Source organism: Salvelinus alpinus, chromosome 29 (genome assembly GCF_045679555.1).
Source record: "Salvelinus alpinus chromosome 29, SLU_Salpinus.1, whole genome shotgun sequence".
Classification (NCBI taxonomy): domain Eukaryota; kingdom Metazoa; phylum Chordata; class Actinopteri; order Salmoniformes; family Salmonidae; genus Salvelinus; species Salvelinus alpinus.
In genome coordinates this window covers 33249489-33272756 of record NC_092114.1, presented here as the reverse complement: position 1 = coordinate 33272756, position 23268 = coordinate 33249489, and the positions used below count along the sequence as shown (strand labels likewise).

General features: G+C 48.5%; 1 protein-coding gene across 1 annotated transcript in view; it reads right to left on the bottom strand.

Annotated features, from left to right (window-relative positions):
• LOC139558527 (RNA polymerase II subunit A C-terminal domain phosphatase-like) overlaps window positions 1-23268 on the bottom strand; it is a 156081-nt gene that overhangs the window by 28531 nt on the left and 104282 nt on the right. The gene's annotated exons all lie outside the window — the stretch shown is intronic.

Sequence of the window (23268 nt, the reverse complement as noted above, 5' to 3'; positions counted from 1 at the left end):
ACTAGTGTAGAGACTAACCCTGGCCCCTCTCATTACTACTAGTGTAGTGTCTAACCCTGGCCACTCTCATTACTACTAGTGTAGTGTCTAACCCTGGCCCCTCTCATTACTACTAGTGTAGTGTCTAACCCTGGCCCCTCTCATTACTACTAGTGTAGAGACTAACCCTGGCCCCTCTCATTACTACTAGTGTAGTGTCTAACCCTGGCCACTCTCATTACTACTAGTGTAGTGTCTAACCCTGGCCCCTCTCATTACTACTAGTGTAGAGACTAACCCTGGCCCCTCTCATTACTACTAGTGTAGAGTCTAACCCTGGCCCCTCTCATTACTACTAGTGTAGAGTCTAACCCTGGCCCCTCTCATTACTACTAGTGTAGTGTCTAACCCTGGCCCCTCTCATTACTACTAGTGTAGAGACTAACCCTGGCCCCTCTCATTACTACTAGTGTAGTGTCTAACCCTGGCCACTCATTACTACTAGTGTAGCGTCTAACCCTGGCCACTCTCATTACTACTAGTGTAGAGACTAACCCTGGCCCCTCTCATTACTACTAGTGTAGTGTCTAACCCTGGCCCCTCTCATTACTACTAGTGTAGCGTCTAACCCTGGCCCCTCTCATTACTACTAGTGTAGTGTCTAACCCTGGCCCCTCTCATTACTACTAGTGTAGTGTCTAACCCTGGCCACTCATTACTACTAGTGTAGCGTCTAACCCTGGCCACTCTCATTACTACTAGTGTAGAGTCTAACCCTGGCCCCTCTCATTACTACTAGTGTAGAGTCTAACCCTGGCCCCTCTCATTACTACTAGTGTAGCGTCTAACCCTGGCCCCTCTCATTACTACTAATGTAGAGTCTAACCCTGGCCACTCTCATTACTACTAGTGTAGCGTCTAACCCTGGCCACTCTCATTACTACTAGTGTAGAGTCTAACCCTGGCCCCTCTCATTACTACTAGTGTAGTGTCTAACCCTGGCCACTCTCATTACTACTAGTGTAGTGTCTAGCCCTGGCCCCTCTCATTACTACTAGTGTAGAGTCTAACCCTGGCCCCTCTCATTACTACTAGTGTAGCGTCTAACCCTGGCCACTCTCATTACTACTAGTGTAGAGTCTAACCCTGGCCCCTCTCATTACTACTAGTGTAGCGTCTAACCCTGGCCCCTCTCATTACTACTAGTGTAGCGTCTAACCCTGGCCACTCTCATTACTACTAGTGTAGAGTCTAACCCTGGCCCCTCTCATTACTACTAGTGTAGCGTCTAACCCTGGCCCCTCTCATTACTACTAGTGTAGTGTCTAACCCTGGCCACTCTCATTACTACTAGTGTAGTGTCTAACCCTGGCCCCTCTCATTACTACTAGTGTAGTGTGTAACCCTGGCCACTCTCATTACTACTAGTGTAGAGACTAACCCTGGCCCCTCTCATTACTACTAGTGTAGTGTCTAACCCTGGCCACTCTCATTACTACTAGTGTAGTGTCTAACCCTGGCCCCTCTCATTACTACTAGTGTAGAGACTAACCCTGGCCCCTCTCATTACTACTAGTGTAGCGTCTAACCCTGGCCACTCATTACTACTAGTGTAGCGTCTAACCCTGGCCACTCTCATTACTACTAGTGTAGAGTCTCACCCTGGCCACTCTCATTACTACTAGTGTAGAGACTAACCCTGGCCCCTCTCATTACTACTAGTGTAGAGTCTAACCCTGGCCACTCTCATTACTACTAGTGTAGAGACTAACCCTGGCCCCTCTCATTACTACTAGTGTAGAGTCTAACCCTGGCCCCTCTCATTACTACTAGTGTAGTGTCTAACCCTGGCCACTCTCATTACTACTAGTGTAGTGTCTAACCCTGGCCCCTCTCATTACTACTAGTGTAGCGTCTAACCCTGGCCCCTCTCATTACTACTAGTGCAGCGTCTAACCCTGGCCCCTCTCATTACTACTAGTGTAGTGTCTAACCCTGGCCACTCTCATTACTACTAGTGTAGAGACTAACCCTGGCCCCTCTCATTACTACTAGTGTAGTGTCTAACCCTGGCCACTCTCATTACTACTAGTGTAGTGTCTAACCCTGGCCCCTCTCATTACTACTAGTGTAGTGTCTAACCCTGGCCCCTCTCATTACTACTAGTGTAGAGACTAACCCTGGCCCCTCTCATTACTACTAGTGTAGTGTCTAACCCTGGCCACTCTCATTACTACTAGTGTAGTGTCTAACCCTGGCCCCTCTCATTACTACTAGTGTAGAGACTAACCCTGGCCCCTCTCATTACTACTAGTGTAGAGTCTAACCCTGGCCCCTCTCATTACTACTAGTGTAGAGTCTAACCCTGGCCCCTCTCATTACTACTAGTGTAGTGTCTAACCCTGGCCCCTCTCATTACTACTAGTGTAGAGACTAACCCTGGCCCCTCTCATTACTACTAGTGTAGTGTCTAACCCTGGCCACTCATTACTACTAGTGTAGCGTCTAACCCTGGCCACTCTCATTACTACTAGTGTAGAGACTAACCCTGGCCCCTCTCATTACTACTAGTGTAGTGTCTAACCCTGGCCCCTCTCATTACTACTAGTGTAGCGTCTAACCCTGGCCCCTCTCATTACTACTAGTGTAGTGTCTAACCCTGGCCCCTCTCATTACTACTAGTGTAGTGTCTAACCCTGGCCACTCATTACTACTAGTGTAGCGTCTAACCCTGGCCACTCTCATTACTACTAGTGTAGAGTCTAACCCTGGCCCCTCTCATTACTACTAGTGTAGAGTCTAACCCTGGCCCCTCTCATTACTACTAGTGTAGCGTCTAACCCTGGCCCCTCTCATTACTACTAATGTAGAGTCTAACCCTGGCCACTCTCATTACTACTAGTGTAGCGTCTAACCCTGGCCACTCTCATTACTACTAGTGTAGAGTCTAACCCTGGCCCCTCTCATTACTACTAGTGTAGTGTCTAACCCTGGCCACTCTCATTACTACTAGTGTAGTGTCTAGCCCTGGCCCCTCTCATTACTACTAGTGTAGAGTCTAACCCTGGCCCCTCTCATTACTACTAGTGTAGCGTCTAACCCTGGCCACTCTCATTACTACTAGTGTAGAGTCTAACCCTGGCCCCTCTCATTACTACTAGTGTAGCGTCTAACCCTGGCCCCTCTCATTACTACTAGTGTAGCGTCTAACCCTGGCCACTCTCATTACTACTAGTGTAGAGTCTAACCCTGGCCCCTCTCATTACTACTAGTGTAGCGTCTAACCCTGGCCCCTCTCATTACTACTAGTGTAGTGTCTAACCCTGGCCACTCTCATTACTACTAGTGTAGTGTCTAACCCTGGCCCCTCTCATTACTACTAGTGTAGTGTGTAACCCTGGCCACTCTCATTACTACTAGTGTAGAGACTAACCCTGGCCCCTCTCATTACTACTAGTGTAGTGTCTAACCCTGGCCACTCTCATTACTACTAGTGTAGTGTCTAACCCTGGCCCCTCTCATTACTACTAGTGTAGAGACTAACCCTGGCCCCTCTCATTACTACTAGTGTAGCGTCTAACCCTGGCCACTCATTACTACTAGTGTAGCGTCTAACCCTGGCCACTCTCATTACTACTAGTGTAGAGTCTAACCCTGGCCACTCTCATTACTACTAGTGTAGAGACTAACCCTGGCCCCTCTCATTACTACTAGTGTAGAGTCTAACCCTGGCCCCTCTCATTACTACTAGTGTAGAGTCTAACCCTGGCCCCTCTCATTACTACTAGTGTAGTGTCTAACCCTGGCCCCTCTCATTACTACTAGTGTAGCGTCTAACCCTGGCCACTCTCATTACTACTAGTGTAGTGTCTAACCCTGGCCACTCTCATTACTACTAGTGTAGTGTCTAACCCTGGCCCCTCTCATTAGTACTAGTGTAGCGTCTAACCCTGGCCCCTCTCATTACTACTAGTGTAGTGTCTAACCCTGGCCACTCTCATAACTACTAGTGTAGAGACTAACCCTGGCCCCTCTCATTACTACTAGTGTAGTGTCTAACCCTGGCCCCTCTCATTACTACTAGTGTAGCGTCTAACCCTGGCCCCTCTCATTACTACTAGTGTAGTGTCTAACCCTGGCCCCTCTCATTACTACTAGTGTAGTGTCTAACCCTGGCCACTCATTACTACTAGTGTAGCGTCTAACCCTGGCCCCTCTCATTACTACTAGTGTAGAGTCTAACCCTGGCCCCTCTCATTACTACTAGTGTAGAGACTAACCCTGGCCACTCTCATTACTACTAGTGTAGCGTCTAACCCTGGCCCCTCTCATTACTACTAGTGTAGCGTCTAACCCTGGCCCCTCTCATTACTACTAGTGTAGCGTCCAACCCTGGCCACTCTCATTACTACTAGTGTAGTGTCTAACCCTGGCCCCTCTCATTACTACTAGTGTAGAGTCTAACCCTGGCCCCTCTCATTACTACTAGTGTAGAGTCTAACCCTGGCCCCTCTCATTACTACTAGTGTAGAGTCTAACCCTGGCCCCTCTCATTACTACTAGTGTAGAGTCTAACCCTGGCCCCTCTCATTACTACTAGTGTAGCGTCTAACCCTGGCCACTCTCATTACTACTAGTGTAGTGTCTAACCCTGGCCCCTCTCATTACTACTAGTGTAGCGTCTAACCCTGGCCACTCTCATTACTACTAGTGTAGAGTCTAACCCTGGCCCCTCTCATTACTACTAGTGTAGTGTCTAACCCTGGCCCCTCTCATTACTACTAGTGTAGCGTCTAACCCTGGCCACTCTCATTACTACTAGTGTAGTGTCTAACCCTGGCCCCTCTCATTACTACTAGTGTAGTGTCTAACCCTGGCCCCTCTCATTACTACTAGTGTAGAGTCTAACCCTGGCCCCTCTCATTACTACTAGTGTAGTGTCTAACCCTGGCCCCTCTCATTACTACTAGTGTAGTGTCTAGCCCTGGCCCCTCTCATTACTACTAGTGTAGTGTCTAACCCTGGCCCCTCTCATTACTACTAGTGTAGAGTCTAACCCTGGCCCCTCTCATTACTACTAGTGTAGAGTCTAACCCTGGCCCCTCTCATTACTACTAGTGTAGAGTCTAACCCTGGCCCCTCTCATTACTACTAGTGTAGCGTCTAACCCTGGCCCCTCTCATTACTACTAGTGTAGTGTCTAACCCTGGCCCCTCTCATTACTACTAGTGTAGCGTCTAACCCTGGCCCCTCTCATTACTACTAGTGTAGAGTCTAACCCTGGCCACTCTCATTACTACTAGTGTAGAGTCTAACCCTGGCCCCTCTCATTACTACTAGTGTAGTGTCTAACCCTGGCCACTCTCATTACTACTAGTGTAGTGTCTAACCCTGGCCCCTCTCATTACTACTAGTGTAGAGTCTAACCCTGGCCCCTCTCATTACTACTAGTGTAGCGTCTAACCCTGGCCCCGCTCATTACTACTAGTGTAGTGTCTAACCCTGGCCACTCTCATTACTACTAGTGTAGAGACTAACCCTGGCCCCTCTCATTACTACTAGTGTAGTGTCTAACCCTGGCCCCTCTCATTACTACTAGTGTAGAGTCTAACCCTGGCCACTCTCATTACTACTAGTGTAGAGTCTAACCCTGGCCCCTCTCATTACTACTAGTGTAGAGTCTAACCCTGGCCCCTCTCATTACTACTAGTGTAGAGTCTAACCCTGGCCCCTCTCATTACTACTAGTGTAGCGTCTAACCCTGGCCCCTCTCATTACTACTAGTGTAGTGTCTAACCCTGGCCCCTCTCATTACTACTAGTGTAGTGTCTAACCCTGGCCCCTCTCATTACTACTAGTGTAGCGTCTAACCCTGGCCCCTCTCATTACTACTAGTGTAGAGTCTAACCCTGGCCACTCTCATTACTACTAGTGTAGAGTCTAACCCTGGCCCCTCTCATTACTACTAGTGTAGTGTCTAACCCTGGCCACTCTCATTACTACTAGTGTAGTGTCTAACCCTGGCCCCTCTCATTACCACTAGTGTAGAGACTAACCCTGGCCCCTCTCATTACTACTAGTGTAGCGTCTAACCCTGGCCCCTCTCATTACTACTAGTGTAGTGTGTAACCCTGGCCACTCTCATTACTACTAGTGTAGAGACTAACCCTGGCCCCTCTCATTACTACTAGTGTAGTGTCTAACCCTGGCCACTCTCATTACTACTAGTGTAGTGTCTAACCCTGGCCCCTCTCATTACTACTAGTGTAGAGACTAACCCTGGCCCCTCTCATTACTACTAGTGTAGCGTCTAACCCTGGCCACTCATTACTACTAGTGTAGCGTCTAACCCTGGCCACTCTCATTACTACTAGTGTAGAGTCTAACCCTGGCCACTCTCATTACTACTAGTGTAGAGACTAACCCTGGCCCCTCTCATTACTACTAGTGTAGAGTCTAACCCTGGCCCCTCTCATTACTACTAGTGTAGTGTCTAACCCTGGCCCCTCTCATTACTACTAGTGTAGTGTCTAACCCTGGCCCCTCTCATTACTACTAGTGTAGTGTCTAACCCTGGCCCCTCTCATTACTACTAGTGTAGCGTCTAACCCTGGCCCCTCTCATTACTACTAGTGTAGTGTCTAACCCTGGCCACTCTCATTACTACTAGTGTAGAGTCTAACCCTGGCCCCTCTCATTACTACTAGTGTAGCGTCTAACCCTGGCCCCTCTCATTACTACTAGTGTAGTGTCTAACCCTGGCCCCTCTCATTACTACTAGTGTAGAGTCTAACCCTGGCCCCTCTCATTACTACTAGTGTAGTGTCTAACCCTGGCCCCTCTCATTACTACTAGTGTAGCGTCTAACCCTGGCCCCTCTCATTACTACTAGTGTAGTGTCTAACCCTGGCCCCTCTCATTACTACTAGTGTAGTGTCTAACCCTGGCCACTCATTACTACTAGTGTAGCGTCTAACCCTGGCCCCTCTCATTACTACTAGTGTAGAGTCTAACCCTGGCCCCTCTCATTACTACTAGTGTAGAGTCTAACCCTGGCCACTCTCATTACTACTAGTGTAGTGTCTAACCCTGGCCCCTCTCATTACTACTAGTGTAGAGTCTAACCCTGGCCCCTCTCATTACTACTAGTGTAGAGTCTAACCCTGGCCCCTCTCATTACTACTAGTGTAGCGTCTAACCCTGGCCCCTCTCATTACTACTAGTGTAGCGTCCAACCCTGGCCACTCTCATTACTACTAGTGTAGTGTCTAACCCTGGCCCCTCTCATTACTACTAGTGTAGAGTCTAACCCTGGCCCCTCTCATTACTACTAGTGTAGAGTCTAACCCTGGCCCCTCTCATTACTACTAGTGTAGAGTCTAACCCTGGCCCCTCTCATTACTACTAGTGTAGAGTCTAACCCTGGCCCCTCTCATTACTACTAGTGTAGAGTCTAACCCTGGCCCCTCTCATTACTACTAGTGTAGAGTCTAACCCTGGCCCCTCTCATTACTACTAGTGTAGTGTCTAACCCTGGCCCCTCTCATTACTACTAGTGTAGAGTCTAACCCTGGCCCCTCTCATTACTACTAGTGTAGAGTCTAACCCTGGCCCCTCTCATTACTACTAGTGTAGTGTCTAACCCTGGCCCCTCTCATTACTACTAGTGTAGAGTCTAACCCTGGCCCCTCTCATTACTACTAGTGTAGAGTCTAACCCTGGCCCCTCTCATTACTACTAGTGTAGAGTCTAACCCTGGCCCCTCTCATTACTACTAGTGTAGAGTCTAACCCTGGCCCCTCTCATTACTACTAGTGTAGCGTCTAACCCTGGCCCCTCTCATTACTACTAGTGTAGTGTCTAACCCTGGCCCCTCTCATTACTACTAGTGTAGTGTCTAACCCTGGCCCCTCTCATTACTACTAGTGTAGTGTCTAACCCTGGCCCCTCTCATTACTACTAGTGTAGCGTCTAACCCTGGCCCCTCTCATTACTACTAGTGTAGAGTCTAACCCTGGCCACTCTCATTACTACTAGTGTAGAGTCTAACCCTGGCCCCTCTCATTACTACTAGTGTAGTGTCTAACCCTGGCCACTCTCATTACTACTAGTGTAGTGTCTAACCCTGGCCCCTCTCATTACTACTAGTGTAGAGACTAACCCTGGCCCCTCTCATTACTACTAGTTTAGTGTCTAACCCTGGCCACTCATTACTACTAGTGTAGCGTCTAACCCTGGCCACTCTCATTACTACTAGTGTAGAGTCTAACCCTGGCCCCTCTCATTACTACTAGTTTAGTGTCTAACCCTGGCCACTCATTACTACTAGTGTAGCGTCTAACCCTGGCCACTCTCATTACTACTAGTGTAGAGTCTAACCCTGGCCACTCTCATTACTACTAGTGTAGAGTCTAACCCTGGCCACTCTCATTACTACTAGTGTAGAGTCTAACCCTGGCCACTCTCATTACTACTAGTGTAGAGTCTAACCCTGGCCACTCTCATTACTACTAGTGTAGAGTCTAACCCTGGCCCCTCTCATTACTACTAGTGTAGTGTCTAACCCTGGCCACTCTCATTACTACTAGTGTAGTGTCTAACCCTGGCCCCTCTCATTACTACTAGTGTAGAGACTAACCCTGGCCCCTCTCATTACTACTAGTTTAGTGTCTAACCCTGGCCACTCATTACTACTAGTGTAGCGTCTAACCCTGGCCACTCTCATTACTACTAGTGTAGAGTCTAACCCTGGCCCCTCTCATTACTACTAGTTTAGTGTCTAGCCCTGGCCCCTCTCATTACTACTAGTGTAGCGTCTAACCCTGGCCCCTCTCATTACTACTAGTGTAGTGTCTAACCCTGGCCACTCATTACTACTAGTGTAGTGTCTAACCCTGGCCCCTCTCATTACTACTAGTGTAGTGTCTAGCCCTGGCCCCTCTCATTACTACTAGTGTAGTGTCTAACCCTGGCCCCTCTCATTACTACTAGTGTAGAGTCTAACCCTGGCCCCTCTCATTACTACTAGTGTAGAGTCTAACCCTGGCCCCTCTCATTACTACTAGTGTAGAGTCTAACCCTGGCCCCTCTCATTACTACTAGTGTAGCGTCTAACCCTGGCCCCTCTCATTACTACTAGTGTAGTGTCTAACCCTGGCCCCTCTCATTACTACTAGTGTAGCGTCTAACCCTGGCCCCTCTCATTACTACTAGTGTAGAGTCTAACCCTGGCCACTCTCATTACTACTAGTGTAGAGTCTAACCCTGGCCCCTCTCATTACTACTAGTGTAGTGTCTAACCCTGGCCACTCTCATTACTACTAGTGTAGTGTCTAACCCTGGCCCCTCTCATTACTACTAGTGTAGAGACTAACCCTGGCCCCTCTCATTACTACTAGTGTAGCGTCTAACCCTGGCCCCTCTCATTACTACTAGTGTAGTGTCTAACCCTGGCCACTCTCATTACTACTAGTGTAGAGTCTAACCCTGGCCCCTCTCATTACTACTAGTGTAGTGTCTAACCCTGGCCCCTCTCATTACTACTAGTGTAGAGTCTAACCCTGGCCACTCTCATTACTACTAGTGTAGAGTCTAACCCTGGCCCCTCTCATTACTACTAGTGTAGTGTCTAACCCTGGCCACTCTCATTACTACTAGTGTAGTGTCTAACCCTGGCCCCTCTCATTACTACTAGTGTAGAGACTAACCCTGGCCCCTCTCATTACTACTAGTGTAGCGTCTAACCCTGGCCCCTCTCATTACTACTAGTGTAGTGTCTAACCCTGGCCACTCTCATTACTACTAGTGTAGAGACTAACCCTGGCCCCTCTCATTACTACTAGTGTAGTGTCTAACCCTGGCCACTCTCATTACTACTAGTGTAGTGTCTAACCCTGGCCCCTCTCATTACTACTAGTGTAGAGACTAACCCTGGCCCCTCTCATTACTACTAGTGTAGTGTCTAACCCTGGCCACTCATTACTACTAGTGTAGCGTCTAACCCTGGCCACTCTCATTACTACTAGTGTAGAGTCTAACCCTGGCCCCTCTCATTACTACTAGTGTAGAGTCTAACCCTGGCCCCTCTCATTACTACTAGTGTAGAGTCTAACCCTGGCCCCTCTCATTACTACTAGTGTAGAGTCTAACCCTGGCCCCTCTCATTACTACTAGTGTAGAGTCTAACCCTGGCCCCTCTCATTACTACTAGTGTAGAGTCTAACCCTGGCCCCTCTCATTACTACTAGTGTAGTGTCTAACCCTGGCCCCTCTCATTACTACTAGTGTAGAGTCTAACCCTGGCCCCTCTCATTACTACTAGTGTAGAGTCTAACCCTGGCCCCTCTCATTACTACTAGTGTAGTGTCTAACCCTGGCCCCTCTCATTACTACTAGTGTAGAGTCTAACCCTGGCCCCTCTCATTACTACTAGTGTAGAGTCTAACCCTGGCCCCTCTCATTACTACTAGTGTAGAGTCTAACCCTGGCCCCTCTCATTACTACTAGTGTAGAGTCTAACCCTGGCCCCTCTCATTACTACTAGTGTAGCGTCTAACCCTGGCCCCTCTCATTACTACTAGTGTAGTGTCTAACCCTGGCCCCTCTCATTACTACTAGTGTAGTGTCTAACCCTGGCCCCTCTCATTACTACTAGTGTAGTGTCTAACCCTGGCCCCTCTCATTACTACTAGTGTAGCGTCTAACCCTGGCCCCTCTCATTACTACTAGTGTAGAGTCTAACCCTGGCCCCTCTCATTACTACTAGTGTAGAGTCTAACCCTGGCCCCTCTCATTACTACTAGTGTAGTGTCTAACCCTGGCCACTCTCATTACTACTAGTGTAGTGTCTAACCCTGGCCCCTCTCATTACTACTAGTGTAGAGACTAACCCTGGCCCCTCTCATTACTACTAGTGTAGTGTCTAACCCTGGCCACTCATTACTACTAGTGTAGCGTCTAACCCTGGCCACTCTCATTACTACTAGTGTAGAGTCTAACCCTGGCCCCTCTCATTACTACTAGTTTAGTGTCTAACCCTGGCCACTCATTACTACTAGTGTAGCGTCTAACCCTGGCCACTCTCATTACTACTAGTGTAGCGTCTAACCCTGGCCCCTCTCATTACTACTAGTGTAGCGTCTAACCCTGGCCCCTCTCATTACTACTAGTGTAGTGTCTAACCCTGGCCACTCATTACTACTAGTGTAGTGTCTAACCCTGGCCCCTCTCATTACTACTAGTGTAGTGTCTAGCCCTGGCCCCTCTCATTACTACTAGTGTAGTGTCTAACCCTGGCCCCTCTCATTACTACTAGTGTAGAGTCTAACCCTGGCCCCTCTCATTACTACTAGTGTAGAGTCTAACCCTGGCCCCTCTCATTACTACTAGTGTAGAGTCTAACCCTGGCCCCTCTCATTACTACTAGTGTAGTGTCTAACCCTGGCCACTCTCATTACTACTAGTGTAGTGTCTAACCCTGGCCACTCTCATTACTACTAGTGTAGAGTCTAACCCTGGCCCCTCTCATTACTACTAGTGTAGTGTCTAACCCTGGCCACTCTCATTACTACTAGTGTAGTGTCTAACCCTGGCCCCTCTCATTACTACTAGTGTAGAGACTAACCCTGGCCCCTCTCATTACTACTAGTGTAGCGTCTAACCCTGGCCCCTCTCATTACTACTAGTGTAGTGTCTAACCCTGGCCCCTCTCATTACTACTAGTGTAGAGTCTAACCCTGGCCCCTCTCATTACTACTAGTGTAGTGTCTAACCCTGGCCCCTCTCATTACTACTAGTGTAGAGTCTAACCCTGGCCACTCTCATTACTACTAGTGTAGAGTCTAACCCTGGCCCCTCTCATTACTACTAGTGTAGTGTCTAACCCTGGCCACTCTCATTACTACTAGTGTAGTGTCTAACCCTGGCCCCTCTCATTACTACTAGTGTAGAGACTAACCCTGGCCCCTCTCATTACTACTAGTGTAGCGTCTAACCCTGGCCCCTCTCATTACTACTAGTGTAGTGTCTAACCCTGGCCACTCTCATTACTACTAGTGTAGAGACTAACCCTGGCCCCTCTCATTACTACTAGTGTAGTGTCTAACCCTGGCCACTCTCATTACTACTAGTGTAGTGTCTAACCCTGGCCCCTCTCATTACTACTAGTGTAGAGACTAACCCTGGCCCCTCTCATTACTACTAGTGTAGTGTCTAACCCTGGCCCCTCTCATTACTACTAGTGTAGAGACTAACCCTGGCCCCTCTCATTACTACTAGTGTAGCGTCTAACCCTGGCCCCTCTCATTACTACTAGTGTAGTGTCTAACCCTGGCCACTCTCATTACTACTAGTGTAGAGACTAACCCTGGCCCCTCTCATTACTACTAGTGTAGTGTCTAACCCTGGCCACTCTCATTACTACTAGTGTAGTGTCTAACCCTGGCCCCTCTCATTACTACTAGTGTAGAGACTAACCCTGGCCCCTCTCATTACTACTAGTGTAGTGTCTAACCCTGGCCACTCATTACTACTAGTGTAGCGTCTAACCCTGGCCACTCTCATTACTACTAGTGTAGAGTCTAACCCTGGCCACTCTCATTACTACTAGTGTAGAGACTAACCCTGGCCCCTCTCATTACTACTAGTGTAGTGTCTAACCCTGGCCCCTCTCATTACTACTAGTGTAGCGTCTAACCCTGGCCCCTCTCATTACTACTAGTGTAGAGTCTAACCCTGGCCCCTCTCATTACTACTAGTGTAGTGTCTAACCCTGGCCACTCTCATTACTACTAGTGTAGAGACTAACCCTGGCCCCTCTCATTACTACTAGTGTAGTGTCTAACCCTGGCCACTCTCATTACTACTAGTGTAGTGTCTAACCCTGGCCCCTCTCATTACTACTAGTGTAGAGACTAACCCTGGCCCCTCTCATTACTACTAGTGTAGTGTCTAACCCTGGCCACTCATTACTACTAGTGTAGCGTCTAACCCTGGCCACTCTCATTACTACTAGTGTAGAGTCTAACCCTGGCCACTCTCATTACTACTAGTGTAGAGACTAACCCTGGCCCCTCTCATTACTACTAGTGTAGTGTCTAACCCTGGCCCCTCTCATTACTACTAGTGTAGCGTCTAACCCTGGCCCCTCTCATTACTACTAGTGTAGAGTCTAACCCTGGCCACTCTCATTACTACTAGTGTAGTGTCTAACCCTGGCCCCTCTCATTACTACTAGTGTAGTGTCTAACCCTGGCCCCTCTCATTACTACTAGTGTAGCGTCTAACCCTGGCCCCTCTCATTACTACTAGTGTAGAGTCTAACCCTGGCCACTCTCATTACTACTAGTGTAGTGTCTAACCCTGGCCCCTCTCATTACTACTAGTGTAGTGTCTAGCCCTGGCCCCTCTCATTACTACTAGTGTAGTGTCTAACCCTGGCCCCTCTCATTACTACTAGTGTAGCGTCTAACCCTGGCCACTCTCATTACTACTAGTGTAGTGTCTAACCCTGGCCCCTCTCATTACTACTAGTGTAGAGTCTAACCCTGGCCCCTCTCATTACTACTAGTGTAGAGTCTAACCCTGGCCCCTCTCATTACTACTAGTGTAGAGTCTAACCCTGGCCCCTCTCATTACTACTAGTGTAGAGTCTAACCCTGGCCCCTCTCATTACTACTAGTGTAGAGTCTAACCCTGGCCCCTCTCATTACTACTAGTGTAGTGTCTAACCCTGGCCCCTCTCATTACTACTAGTGTAGAGTCTAACCCTGGCCCCTCTCATTACTACTAGTGTAGAGTCTAACCCTGGCCCCTCTCATTACTACTAGTGTAGAGTCTAACCCTGGCCCCTCTCATTACTACTAGTGTAGAGTCTAACCCTGGCCCCTCTCATTACTACTAGTGTAGCGTCTAACCCTGGCCCCTCTCATTACTACTAGTGTAGCGTCTAACCCTGGCCCCTCTCATTACTACTAGTGTAGTGTCTAACCCTGGCCCTTCTCATTACTACTAGTGTAGCGTCTAACCCTGGCCCCTCTCATTACTACTAGTGTAGAGTCTAACCCTGGCCCCTCTCATTACTACTAGTGTAGCGTCTAACCCTGGCCCCTCTCATTACTACTAGTGTAGCGTCTAACCCTGGCCCCTCTCATTACTACTAGTGTAGTGTCTAACCCTGGCCCCTCTCATTACTACTAGTGTAGTGTCTAACCCTGGCCACTCTCATTACTACTAGTGTAGAGTCTAACCCTGGCCACTCTCATTACTACTAGTGTAGAGACTAACCCTGGCCCCTCTCATTACTACTAGTGTAGTGTCTAACCCTGGCCCCTCTCATTACTACTAGTGTAGCGTCTAACCCTGGCCCCTCTCATTACTACTAGTGTAGAGTCTAACCCTGGCCACTCTCATTACTACTAGTGTAGTGTCTAACCCTGGCCCCTCTCATTACTACTAGTGTAGTGTCTAACCCTGGCCCCTCTCATTACTACTAGTGTAGCGTCTAACCCTGGCCCCTCTCATTACTACTAGTGTAGAGTCTAACCCTGGCCACTCTCATTACTACTAGTGTAGTGTCTAACCCTGGCCCCTCTCATTACTACTAGTGTAGTGTCTAGCCCTGGCCCCTCTCATTACTACTAGTGTAGTGTCTAACCCTGGCCCCTCTCATTACTACTAGTGTAGCGTCTAACCCTGGCCACTCTCATTACTACTAGTGTAGTGTCTAACCCTGGCCCCTCTCATTACTACTAGTGTAGAGTCTAACCCTGGCCCCTCTCATTACTACTAGTGTAGAGTCTAACCCTGGCCCCTCTCATTACTACTAGTGTAGAGTCTAACCCTGGCCCCTCTCAATACTACTAGTGTAGAGTCTAACCCTGGCCCCTCTCATTACTACTAGTGTAGTGTCTAACCCTGGCCCCTCTCATTACTACTAGTGTAGAGTCTAACCCTGGCCCCTCTCATTACTACTAGTGTAGAGTCTAACCCTGGCCCCTCTCATTACTACTAGTGTAGAGTCTAACCCTGGCCCCTCTCATTACTACTAGTGTAGAGTCTAACCCTGGCCCCTCTCATTACTACTAGTGTAGCGTCTAACCCTGGCCCCTCTCATTACTACTAGTGTAGCGTCTAACCCTGGCCCCTCTCATTACTACTAGTGTAGTGTCTAACCCTGGCCCTTCTCATTACTACTAGTGTAGCGTCTAACCCTGGCCCCTCTCATTACTACTAGTGTAGAGTCTAACCCTGGCCCCTCTCATTACTACTAGTGTAGCGTCTAACCCTGGCCCCTCTCATTACTACTAGTGTAGCGTCTAACCCTGGCCCCTCTCATTACTACTAGTGTAGTGTCTAACCCTGGCCACTCTCATTACTACTAGTGTAGAGTCTAACCCTGGCCACTCTCATTACTACTAGTGTAGCGTCTAACCCTGGCCCCTCTCATTACTACTAGTGTAGTGTCTAACCCTGGCCACTCATTACTACTAGTGTAGTGTCTAACCCTGGCCCCTCTCATTACTACTAGTGTAGTGTCTAGCCCTGGCCCCTCTCATTACTACTAGTGTAGAGTCTAACCCTGGCCCCTCTCATTACTACTAGTGTAGCGTCTAACCCTGGCCCCTCTCATTACTACTAGTGTAGAGTCTAACCCTGGCCCCTCTCATTACTACTAGTGTAGCGTCTAACCCTGGCCACTCATTACTACTAGTGTAGCGTCTAACCCTGGCCACTCATTACTACTAGTGTAGCGTCTAACCCTGGCCACTCATTACTACTAGTGTAGCGTCTAACCCTGGCCACTCATTACTACTAGTGTAGCGTCTAACCCTGGCCACTCATTACTACTAGTGTAGCGTCTAACCCTGGCCCCTCTCATTACTACTAGTGTAGCGTCTAACCCTGGCCACTCATTACTACTAGTGTAGCGTCTAACCCTGGCCACTCATTACTACTAGTGTAGAGTCTAACCCTGGCCACTCTCATTACTACTAGTGTAGTGTCTAACCCTGGCCCCTCTCATTACTACTAGTGTAGCGTCTAACCCTGGCCACTCTCATTACTACTAGTGTAGAGTCTAACCCTGGCCACTCTCATTACTACTAGTGTAGTGTCTAACCCTGGCCACTCTCATTACTACTAGTGTAGTGTCTAACCCTGGCCACTCTCATTACTACTAGTGTAGAGTCTAACCCTGGCCCCTCTCATTACTACTAGTGTAGCGTCTAGCCCTGGCCCCTCTCATTACTACTAGTGTAGTGTCTAACCCTGGCCACTCATTACTACTAGTGTAGCGTCTAACCCTGGCCCCTCTCATTACTACTAGTGTAGAGTCTAACCCTGGCCCCTCTCATTACTACTAGTGTAGCGTCTAACCCTGGCCCCTCTCATTACTACTAGTGTAGCGTCTAACCCTGGCCCCTCTCATTACTACTAGTGTAGCGTCTAACCCTGGCCACTCTCATTACTACTAGTGTAGTGTCTAACCCTGGCCCCTCTCATTACTACTAGTGTAGAGTCTAACCCTGGCCACTCTCATTACTACTAGTGTAGAGTCTAACCCTGGCCCCTCTCATTACTACTAGTGTAGTGTCTAACCCTGGCCACTCTCATTACTACTAGTGTAGTGTCTAACCCTGGCCCCTCTCATTACTACTAGTGTAGAGACTAACCCTGGCCCCTCTCATTACTACTAGTGTAGCGTCTAACCCTGGCCCCTCTCATTACTACTAGTGTAGTGTCTAACCCTGGCCACTCTCATTACTACTAGTGTAGAGACTAACCCTGGCCCCTCTCATTACTACTAGTGTAGTGTCTAACCCTGGCCCCTCTCATTACTACTAGTGTAGAGTCTAACCCTGGCCACTCTCATTACTACTAGTGTAGAGTCTAACCCTGGCCCCTCTCATTACTACTAGTGTAGTGTCTAACCCTGGCCACTCTCATTACTACTAGTGTAGTGTCTAACCCTGGCCCCTCTCATTACTACTAGTGTAGAGACTAACCCTGGCCCCTCTCATTACTACTAGTGTAGCGTCTAACCCTGGCCCCTCTCATTACTACTAGTGTAGTGTCTAACCCTGGCCACTCTCATTACTACTAGTGTAGAGACTAACCCTGGCCCCTCTCATTACTACTAGTGTAGTGTCTAACCCTGGCCACTCTCATTACTACTAGTGTAGTGTCTAACCCTGGCCCCTCTCATTACTACTAGTGTAGAGACTAACCCTGGCCCCTCTCATTACTACTAGTGTAGTGTCTAACCCTGGCCCCTCTCATTACTACTAGTGTAGAGTCTAACCCTGGCCACTCTCATTACTACTAGTGTAGAGTCTAACCCTGGCCCCTCTCATTACTACTAGTGTAGTGTCTAACCCTGGCCACTCTCATTACTACTAGTGTAGTGTCTAACCCTGGCCCCTCTCATTACTACTAGTGTAGAGACTAACCCTGGCCCCTCTCATTACTACTAGTGTAGCGTCTAACCCTGGCCCCTCTCATTACTACTAGTGTAGTGTCTAACCCTGGCCACTCTCATTACTACTAGTGTAGAGACTAACCCTGGCCCCTCTCATTACTACTAGTGTAGTGTCTAACCCTGGCCCCTCTCATTACTACTAGTGTAGAGTCTAACCCTGGCCACTCTCATTACTACTAGTGTAGAGTCTAACCCTGGCCCCTCTCATTACTACTAGTGTAGTGTCTAACCCTGGCCACTCTCATTACTACTAGTGTAGTGTCTAACCCTGGCCCCTCTCATTACTACTAGTGTAGAGACTAACCCTGGCCCCTCTCATTACTACTAGTGTAGTGTCTAACCCTGGCCCCTCTCATTACTACTAGTGTAGTGTCTAACCCTGGCCACTCTCATTACTACTAGTGTAGAGACTAACCCTGGCCCCTCTCATTACTACTAGTGTAGTGTCTAACCCTGGCCACTCTCATTACTACTAGTGTAGTGTCTAACCCTGGCCCCTCTCATTACTACTAGTGTAGAGACTAACCCTGGCCCCTCTCATTACTACTAGTGTAGTGTCTAACCCTGGCCACTCATTACTACTAGTGTAGCGTCTAACCCTGGCCACTCTCATTACTACTAGTGTAGAGTCTAACCCTGGCCACTCTCATTACTACTAGTGTAGAGACTAACCCTGGCCCCTCTCATTACTACTAGTGTAGTGTCTAACCCTGGCCCCTCTCATTACTACTAGTGTAGAGTCTAACCCTGGCCACTCTCATTACTACTAGTGTAGAGTCTAACCCTGGCCCCTCTCATTACTACTAGTGTAGTGTCTAACCCTGGCCACTCTCATTACTACTAGTGTAGTGTCTAACCCTGGCCCCTCTCATTACTACTAGTGTAGAGACTAACCCTGGCCCCTCTCATTACTACTAGTGTAGCGTCTAACCCTGGCCCCTCTCATTACTACTAGTGTAGTGTCTAACCCTGGCCACTCTCATTACTACTAGTGTAGAGACTAACCCTGGCCCCTCTCATTACTACTAGTGTAGTGTCTAACCCTGGCCACTCTCATTACTACTAGTGTAGTGTCTAACCCTGGCCCCTCTCATTACTACTAGTGTAGAGACTAACCCTGGCCCCTCTCATTACTACTAGTGTAGTGTCTAACCCTGGCCACTCATTACTACTAGTGTAGCGTCTAACCCTGGCCACTCTCATTACTACTAGTGTAGAGTCTAACCCTGGCCACTCTCATTACTACTAGTGTAGAGACTAACCCTGGCCCCTCTCATTACTACTAGTGTAGTGTCTAACCCTGGCCCCTCTCATTACTACTAGTGTAGCGTCTAACCCTGGCCCCTCTCATTACTACTAGTGTAGAGTCTAACCCTGGCCACTCTCATTACTACTAGTGTAGTGTCTAACCCTGGCCCCTCTCATTACTACTAGTGTAGTGTCTAACCCTGGCCCCTCTCATTACTACTAGTGTAGCGTCTAACCCTGGCCCCTCTCATTACTACTAGTGTAGAGTCTAACCCTGGCCACTCTCATTACTACTAGTGTAGTGTCTAACCCTGGCCCCTCTCATTACTACTAGTGTAGTGTCTAACCCTGGCCCCTCTCATTACTACTAGTGTAGTGTCTAACCCTGGCCCCTCTCATTACTACTAGTGTAGCGTCTAACCCTGGCCACTCTCATTACTACTAGTGTAGTGTCTAACCCTGGCCCCTCTCATTACTACTAGTGTAGAGTCTAACCCTGGCCCCTCTCATTACTACTAGTGTAGAGTCTAACCCTGGCCCCTCTCATTACTACTAGTGTAGAGTCTAACCCTGGCCCCTCTCAATACTACTAGTGTAGAGTCTAACCCTGGCCCCTCTCATTACTACTAGTGTAGTGTCTAACCCTGGCCCCTCTCATTACTACTAGTGTAGAGTCTAACCCTGGCCCCTCTCATTACTACTAGTGTAGAGTCTAACCCTGGCCCCTCTCATTACTACTAGTGTAGAGTCTAACCCTGGCCCCTCTCATTACTACTAGTGTAGAGTCTAACCCTGGCCCCTCTCATTACTACTAGTGTAGAGTCTAACCCTGGCCACTCTCATTACTACTAGTGTAGTGTCTAACCCTGGCCCCTCTCATTACTACTAGTGTAGTGTCTAACCCTGGCCCCTCTCATTACTACTAGTGTAGCGTCTAACCCTGGCCCCTCTCATTACTACTAGTGTAGAGTCTAACCCTGGCCACTCTCATTACTACTAGTGTAGTGTCTAACCCTGGCCCCTCTCATTACTACTAGTGTAGTGTCTAGCCCTGGCCCCTCTCATTACTACTAGTGTAGTGTCTAACCCTGGCCCCTCTCATTACTACTAGTGTAGCGTCTAACCCTGGCCACTCTCATTACTACTAGTGTAGTGTCTAACCCTGGCCCCTCTCATTACTACTAGTGTAGAGTCTAACCCTGGCCCCTCTCATTACTACTAGTGTAGAGTCTAACCCTGGCCCCTCTCATTACTACTAGTGTAGAGTCTAACCCTGGCCCCTCTCAATACTACTAGTGTAGAGTCTAACCCTGGCCCCTCTCATTACTACTAGTGTAGTGTCTAACCCTGGCCCCTCTCATTACTACTAGTGTAGAGTCTAACCCTGGCCCCTCTCATTACTACTAGTGTAGAGTCTAACCCTGGCCCCTCTCATTACTACTAGTGTAGAGTCTAACCCTGGCCCCTCTCATTACTACTAGTGTAGAGTCTAACCCTGGCCCCTCTCATTACTACTAGTGTAGCGTCTAACCCTGGCCCCTCTCATTACTACTAGTGTAGCGTCTAACCCTGGCCCCTCTCATTACTACTAGTGTAGTGTCTAACCCTGGCCCCTCTCATTACTACTAGTGTAGCGTCTAACCCTGGCCCCTCTCATTACTACTAGTGTAGAGTCTAACCCTGGCCCCTCTCATTACTACTAGTGTAGCGTCTAACCCTGGCCCCTCTCATTACTACTAGTGTAGCGTCTAACCCTGGCCCCTCTCATTACTACTAGTGTAGTGTCTAACCCTGGCCACTCTCATTACTACTAGTGTAGAGTCTAACCCTGGCCACTCTCATTACTACTAGTGTAGCGTCTAACCCTGGCCACTCTCATTACTACTAGTGTAGAGTCTAACCCTGGCCCCTCTCATTACTACTAGTGTAGCGTCTAACCCTGGCCCCTCTCATTACTACTAGTGTAGTGTCTAACCCTGGCCCACTCATTACTACTAGTGTAGTGTCTAACCCTGGCCCCTCTCATTACTACTAGTGTAGTGTCTAGCCCTGGCCCCTCTCATTACTACTAGTGTAGAGTCTAACCCTGGCCCCTCTCATTACTACTAGTGTAGCGTCTAACCCTGGCCCCTCTCATTACTACTAGTGTAGAGTCTAACCCTGGCCCCTCTCATTACTACTAGTGTAGCGTCTAACCCTGGCCACTCATTACTACTAGTGTAGCGTCTAACCCTGGCCACTCATTACTACTAGTGTAGCGTCTAACCCTGGCCACTCATTACTACTAGTGTAGCGTCTAACCCTGGCCACTCATTACTACTAGTGTAGCGTCTAACCCTGGCCACTCATTACTACTAGTGTAGCGTCTAACCCTGGCCCCTCTCATTACTACTAGTGTAGCGTCTAACCCTGGCCACTCATTACTACTAGTGTAGCGTCTAACCCTGGCCACTCATTACTACTAGTGTAGAGTCTAACCCTGGCCACTCTCATTACTACTAGTGTAGTGTCTAACCCTGGCCCCTCTCATTACTACTAGTGTAGCGTCTAACCCTGGCCACTCTCATTACTACTAGTGTAGAGTCTAACCCTGGCCACTCTCATTACTACTAGTGTAGTGTCTAACCCTGGCCACTCTCATTACTACTAGTGTAGTGTCTAACCCTGGCCACTCTCATTACTACTAGTGTAGAGTCTAACCCTGGCCCCTCTCATTACTACTAGTGTAGCGTCTAGCCCTGGCCCCTCTCATTACTACTAGTGTAGTGTCTAACCCTGGCCACTCATTACTACTAGTGTAGCGTCTAACCCTGGCCCCTCTCATTACTACTAGTGTAGAGTCTAACCCTGGCCCCTCTCATTACTACTAGTGTAGCGTCTAACCCTGGCCCCTCTCATTACTACTAGTGTAGCGTCTAACCCTGGCCCCTCTCATTACTACTAGTGTAGCGTCTAACCCTGGCCACTCTCATTACTACTAGTGTAGTGTCTAACCCTGGCCCCTCTCATTACTACTAGTGTAGAGTCTAACCCTGGCCACTCTCATTACTACTAGTGTAGAGTCTAACCCTGGCCCCTCTCATTACTACTAGTGTAGTGTCTAACCCTGGCCACTCTCATTACTACTAGTGTAGTGTCTAACCCTGGCCCCTCTCATTACTACTAGTGTAGAGACTAACCCTGGCCCCTCTCATTACTACTAGTGTAGCGTCTAACCCTGGCCCCTCTCATTACTACTAGTGTAGTGTCTAACCCTGGCCACTCTCATTACTACTAGTGTAGAGACTAACCCTGGCCCCTCTCATTACTACTAGTGTAGTGTCTAACCCTGGCCCCTCTCATTACTACTAGTGTAGAGTCTAACCCTGGCCACTCTCATTACTACTAGTGTAGAGTCTAACCCTGGCCCCTCTCATTACTACTAGTGTAGTGTCTAACCCTGGCCACTCTCATTACTACTAGTGTAGTGTCTAACCCTGGCCCCTCTCATTACTACTAGTGTAGAGACTAACCCTGGCCCCTCTCATTACTACTAGTGTAGCGTCTAACCCTGGCCCCTCTCATTACTACTAGTGTAGTGTCTAACCCTGGCCACTCTCATTACTACTAGTGTAGAGACTAACCCTGGCCCCTCTCATTACTACTAGTGTAGTGTCTAACCCTGGCCACTCTCATTACTACTAGTGTAGTGTCTAACCCTGGCCCCTCTCATTACTACTAGTGTAGAGACTAACCCTGGCCCCTCTCATTACTACTAGTGTAGTGTCTAACCCTGGCCCCTCTCATTACTACTAGTGTAGAGTCTAACCCTGGCCACTCTCATTACTACTAGTGTAGTGTCTAACCCTGGCCCCTCTCATTACTACTAGTGTAGTGTCTAGCCCTGGCCCCTCTCATTACTACTAGTGTAGTGTCTAGCCCTGGCCCCTCTCATTACTACTAGTGTAGCGTCTAACCCTGGCCACTCTCATTACTACTAGTGTAGTGTCTAACCCTGGCCCCTCTCATTACTACTAGTGTAGAGTCTAACCCTGGCCCCTCTCATTACTACTAGTGTAGAGTCTAACCCTGGCCCCTCTCATTACTACTAGTGTAGAGTCTAACCCTGGCCCCTCTCATTACTACTAGTGTAGAGTCTAACCCTGGCCCCTCTCATTACTACTAGTGTAGAGTCTAACCCTGGCCCCTCTCATTACTACTAGTGTAGTGTCTAACCCTGGCCCCTCTCATTACTACTAGTGTAGTGTCTAACCCTGGCCCCTCTCATTACTACTAGTGTAGAGTCTAACCCTGGCCCCTCTCATTACTACTAGTGTAGCGTCTAACCCTGGCCCCTCTCATTACTACTAGTGTAGTGTCTAACCCTGGCCACTCTCATTACTACTAGTGTAGAGACTAACCCTGGCCCCTCTCATTACTACTAGTGTAGTGTCTAACCCTGGCCCCTCTCATTACTACTAGTGTAGTGTCTAACCCTGGCCCCTCTCATTACTACTAGTGTAGAGTCTAACCCTGGCCCCTCTCATTACTACTAGTGTAGTGTCTAACCCTGGCCACTCATTACT